Source organism: Trachurus trachurus (assembly GCF_905171665.1).
Source record: "Trachurus trachurus genome assembly, chromosome: 24".
Taxonomy (NCBI): domain Eukaryota; kingdom Metazoa; phylum Chordata; class Actinopteri; order Carangiformes; family Carangidae; genus Trachurus; species Trachurus trachurus.
The window spans coordinates 6735345-6741344 of NC_139910.1; the positions used below are offsets into that span (position 1 = coordinate 6735345).

General features: G+C 42.6%; 1 protein-coding gene across 2 annotated transcripts in view; it reads right to left on the reverse strand.

The window, feature by feature from the left end:
* The window catches only part of ncoa1 (nuclear receptor coactivator 1), a 51318-nt gene extending 45818 nt beyond the window's left edge, over positions 1–5500 (reverse strand). For both annotated transcript variants that reach the window (XM_084000682.1, XM_084000681.1), the window contains exon 1: positions 5398–5500. The gene's annotated coding sequence lies outside the window, so the exon portion shown is untranslated. The remainder of the gene's footprint in view (positions 1–5397) is intronic.
* Positions 5501–6000: the final 500 nt, after the last annotated feature.

Sequence of the window (6000 nt, forward strand, 5' to 3'; positions counted from 1 at the left end):
CAAAAGAAACCTATTGCAAAACCAATCTAAGTCTCATAATCACTAAAAAAAATCCACTAAGAAGTTCTTTGAAAGAGCTTAATTTATGTTGACTGTCGCCGCCTTTGTCTGATTCATCTCATTCATAGTTGAGATAATAAAGCTTATTATCCCCCTGGTGTCAGTCGCTCTCTATTTGCTCTGCACCTGACTCACTCAGAAAGAGTCGGAGAGGTCGTTTGGAGTGAATCCAGTCGGAGCAGACTGACCGGAAAAGTCTGCAGGCCACAACAAGGCAACAGACTAAAGGTGAAAAGTGCTTTCAACAACTTTCACTGCACATGAAATTCCTGAAGACTCACTGTCATGGTTACAAGATAATGTGTTGTGAAAAGTTAGAAAATCCAATTTGTTTCCAAGGTGTGATCTTGAATTGTCAATTATTTCCACTGGCCAGCAATCCAGGACATTTTATATATATATTGAATTTTACCACCATTGATGTGAGTAAAAAACAGCAAAGATTCACATACATGAAGCTGCTCGTGTGTTTCCTTTTACTGCCTTTTGTCGTTTTGCTTTGAAAAAAAAGAAAAAAAGAGACAAATCAAGCTCTAGACATGACTTTTACCAAAACTAGATAAATGTAAAGCCTCTAAAAAAATCATTTCCACACAAGGAAAATGTGAAAACACCACAGGGACACCGGTGGGAATGTAAACATGGGCGGCAAACTGGAAGATTTGAGAAGACGTCCCAGCTGGAGGTGACAGCAAATGTTGTTTTTGAGAGCAAAAAACCAAAGTCAAAGTCATTTTAACGAAGACATTAGCAACAGTGATCTGGTTTCCTGCTACATTGTGGTATTTAAAAACTGATCTGTGACTGTTTCATAATAAGAGTCAACTTGATCCATGTTTTTAATGTGAAGCTGCAGCGGTGGGAACGGTTCGGTGTGGATTATCTGCACTAGTGATATATAAATATTACAAGACCGTTATGGGTGGACCATCGGCTCAGTCAGCAACCGATACCGACCTCAGATTTAAGCTGTCAAATAAAATATTCAGTCATAAATACAACTGTTACACTACAGACATCACTTTTGGACTTTAGTTGACCCTGCATACATATTTAAATTTCTGTGTATATAATATATTTTCGCAGCTTAATCTGTGTTTTATTCTTCAATGCCATGTATCTATACTATTTATTGATGTTTTCTTTATCTTTTTTGCCTTGTCTTAGTCTTTTAATAATTATTTTTAAACTTTTTAACTCAGTCCGACTCTGCACAATAATTCATATCGTACCCAGCTTGTCTGATACACAAAATGGCGAAATAAAGTTCTTGAATCTTGAATTTTGAATAATTAACTCCCTGAGCATCCATAGTTAAACCACAATTAATCACAAATCAATGCTACATATTTTGTTTGTGTAAAATCTACTTAAAGAGGTATTTTCTTCCAAGTGTTTAACAAAGCCTCGACGTACTCCTCACACCACGGGTCGGATCAAAGGTCAATGTGACAGAAGATACTGTACATTAAAGGGATAGTTCAACATTTTGGCGAATTGGCCCATTGCCATAATCCCTATAGTCATAGCAGTAGGTTCGTTACCTTTAATTGTCGGTGTAAGCTATTTTTAGAACGGAGGAGCGGAGCGGCAGGTTGCTCAGGGCTATGCTATGGAGGCTAAGGGAATTTCTTGGTTTTCCTCATCAAACTCATCAAATACACAACCCAACAACTCCAAAAGGCTGTCGTGGACAAGTTGTGAGCTGCACATTCACCACGCTATGATATAATAATGGAACATTACGAGACGGAGCTGTTTTAGAGGTAAATTCATGCAAAACCGCTGATGCGCGTTGCGTTCAGGGACAGTTTTTCAGCAAGCAGACTCTGTATTTACCATGTGTTTACCTTGAAAACGGCTCCGTTTCGTAACGTTCCGTTATTATCTCATAGCGTGGTGAATGTTCAGGTCACAACTTGTCCACGAAAGCGTTTTGGAGTTTTGGGATTTTGTATTTGATGAGTTTGATGAGGGAAACCAAGAAATTCCATTAGCCTCCATAGTGTAGCTCTGAACAGCCTGCCGCTCCGCTCCTCCGTTCTAAAAATAGCTTACACCGACAATTAAAGGTAACGAACCTACTGCTATGACTATAGCGATTATGGCAATGGGCCAATTTGCCAAAATGTTGAACTATCCCTTTAATCAAGTGTCAGAGCTCCCGTTTTAAGAAATTTGCATTAATGTGTTATTTCTCCAGCTCCACTTTTAGAGAAAACCTCCGCCATCCCAGCGACTCTGGGCCCTGCCGTGGTCCTTTAAGAGTCCCACTGGTAAATCCCAGCCCATTGTTCCCTCACCATCTGTGTGTGGACCCAGATCCAGGATGTTTACCAAGAGGGAGACATAACCTTGGAACGCACACAATTCCACGGAGACGCTTCGCCCACCCCGACTCCTCGCTCGCTCGCTGTATAGAACATATATATATATACATATGTGTGTGTGTGTGTGTGTGTGTGTGTGTGTGTGTGTGTGTGTGAAGCCGCGGTCTGGCCTCGGTGCAGACGGACGCCTCTGGTCACGTTTCTCCTCCGTGTGACAATGGGAGCAGAAAACTGAGACCTGGTGTTGGATGAATGCATAGGGACGAACCACACAACCTGCATGACCTCAATGTAAATAACTGCACTGTAAAGCAGTAAAGGAGGAACAAAGGAATTTAAAATCCTAATCTGACTTATTATGTTTATAACTGCTTCGTTATCAGCAGTGTATCCGTCCGTGTGCGTCACCGGCCGCTCACCTACATTTCTTCCAACCTCCAACCAACACTTCTTCTCTTCTGGCAGACGACCGATTCATTTCCACGTGAATATTCATCGTTTGTTGAACTCGGCGGGTTCTCGGTGTAACGCTGGTGGTGTAATTTTGGAGTGTGAGTGTGTGTGTGGGTGTGTGGGTGTGTGCGTCGTGTCCTCGTTTCAACTCGTGCAGCGCTATGGGAGGCCTAGTTAGACATGCTGGGATGTTCAGAGCCGTGCAGCCGGCCGGGGTCTGAGGGCCCCCACAAGTCTCTCAAAGCGCACGGCACAGGAGATTAATGCAAGAAAAAGAAAAAAAACGGGCCCCGAGAGAGAGAGAGAAAGAGAGGTATTATCTTTCTGGTCCTTCTCTCTAAACTATTATTTTAGCCTGAACTAACTGGTCTCTTTGAAATGAAATCGACGGAGAGACAGGGAAGATTTTCTTTTTTAACTCGGGCCTCCTTTCCACAGGGATTTGATCATGAAAATAACTCAAATTTATAGTTTGATCATAACCGTAGCAAGGCAAACAAGTGTATGATTACTTTTTGCATGTTACAAGCTAAACATACCATAACCAAATCTTGGAAATCCACCACTGAACCCAGCGTTGGCATCTGGAAAAAGGGTAAATATCCCATCTTTGATAGTATGTGGAGATCTTGTATGGTGTTCTTAGAGGGGAGGAAGCATTGGAGGCATGCTCTCCTTATATGTCAACCATCTACAACTGAGTATTGCTTTGTGTTTAGTATATTTGTTTGTTTGTTTTGCTTTATTTAAGTTATTTTCTCTTCGGGATAACTGAGATAACTTTTGGACCTTCGCTGACATTTGAGGACGACTTGTGTTTTGGACTGTGCCAAATATCGCATGCTACTGCCCTGTCATGTTTACCTTACTGAAGACAAGCCTCACTGTGATAGCTGTTTTGCACCTGTATTATTTTTTGAGGTGTGATAATTTTCTCTGGAAATTAATAAAAAACATGAACCTGTTCTTCAAGATAAATAATAAAATGTACAATGTGTTTACAGCCTTTAAAGAACATCTCTACTATTTTCTGTAGACTGCCTTCTTCTGTTTTAAATTCTACTTTATTTATCTGCATCGCTCTCACGACACCACATGTTGGATTAGTTTCTGTGGAAATGTTTGCAAAAGAATGAAGGCAAAATGAATAAAATAAACGAGGAAACTTACATGAAACAAAACAAAGAAAAAAAAGATAATAGAGACTGTGGATGCAACTGCAGTCCTGAGGTCGCTACTGGCAACCAGAGTCGATCGATCTGATAATAACTTTACTTCTCCTCTCACCAGCACATCGTTCCTAGACTAGATGACTGACTGAAAATACAATTGACAAAGTAAATTACATTTAATGGAAACAACTGTTAAGTTACAGCCACACAGACACACGTGTACGCGCACGTGTGCACAACAACACCAAGTCCACAGCTCGTTCAACAAGTTAACCAGCTCCTGCTACTTGTCTGAATATTGAATATTGACCTCTGACCTCTCTGCTACAAACACGACCTCAGGCTTTAGTTAGAGGCTCAATTTACACTAAAACAATAAATAAAACATGCACTTTCCAGTCAATAATGTAAATAAATGAAGATGGAGAAGAGTATGTGTGGTGGTATTCAGTGGGAATCAATGCTGCAGCACTGTATTCACCTGTGGGGTTAAAGGGATAGTTTAACATTTTTGGCAAATCCTCCTCTCACCATAATCCCTATAGTCGTAGCAGTAGGTTCATTACCTTTAATTATCGGTGCATGTTGTTTTGAGATCGGCGGGGCAGAGACGTGAGCTGCTCAGTGAACACAATGGAGGTGAACGGTACAGGCCCCCTGTCCCTCATCAAACTCATCAAATACACAATCCAACAACTCCAAAACACTCTGGTGGACAAGTTGTGACCTGCACATTCACCACGCTATGAGATAATCATGTATAATACTCAGAACTACTTGCACTTTTGAAATCCCTCCGCCCAGCCAGCAGCCGTGTCTGGGATGTAGTTCCTGCTGTATTTGCCTAGAAAACAACTCGGCAAATTGGAGTATCTTACATACGTTCTTTGATGTAGATGACAATCCGATTGTGCAGATTTAATGTAAGTTTTTGTTGACTCGTCTTGTCTTTTTCGTGTTGTGATTGTAGATGTATGTTTAAATGTGCTGGTCTTAAATGTGGACCCCCAGGAAGACTAGCGGTTAATGGGGATCCTAACAATTACAACAAAAAAACAACTCTGTCTCATAATGTTACATGATTATCTCATAGCGTGGTGAATGTGCAGGTCACAACTTGTCCACCTGAGTGTTGTGGAGTTGTTGGATTGTGTATCTGATGAGTTTCATGAGGGACAGGCGACCTGTACCGTTCAACTCCATCGTGTTCACTGAGCAGCTCACGTTTCTGCCCCGCCGATCTCAAAACAACATGCACCGATAATTAAAGGTAAATGAACCTACTGCTATAGGGATTATGGTGTTGATATGTTGAACTATCCCTTTAAAGCTGAGACGTGCCGCAGCGTGCACTCTGGATTGACATGCGGCGCTGTACTTACTTGATCTAGGGCTCCAGTGGGCGAGTCATGTGGTGGCTGTGGTGGCCTTGTCCTGGGCTCAGAGCAAAGCTTCAGAGAAACAGAGGGAGGAAGAAGGTCGGTGGGTGCGGGACGGTGGGAGGGACGGGGGAGGGGGGAGGAGGGTGAGGCAGGCGAGATCAGTGGTGGCCGAACAGCTTCAGAGTCAGGGTGGTGGTGATGGAGCTGCGGTGGGGGTGGGGGGGTGGGGGGTGGAGGGGGGGTTATGGCTCCACGGCCACTCTGTCACACGGCACCATCCCAGGTGCAGGGAGGAGCCCGTTGGCCTCCGACTGCAAGAGAGAGGACAAGGAGAGCGTCAATACAGAACAAATCATCATCAATAACAACATTAAAGGGGACATTTTATGGAAATATCACTTTTTGAAGGCTCTTTAACATATATTTAGGTGTTTGTCTTGCCTTCCGGACCCCAAAAATGTGAGAATTGACAAAAAAAAACTCTGTAATTTTCAGGCTCTCTAGGTTGAAATCCATGTGGTTTTACGAGCTGGTACCAGTAAAGGGGCGGGGCAAGCAGTGGCTCATTTGCATTTAAAGGGACAGGCACTGAAACCAGCCGTT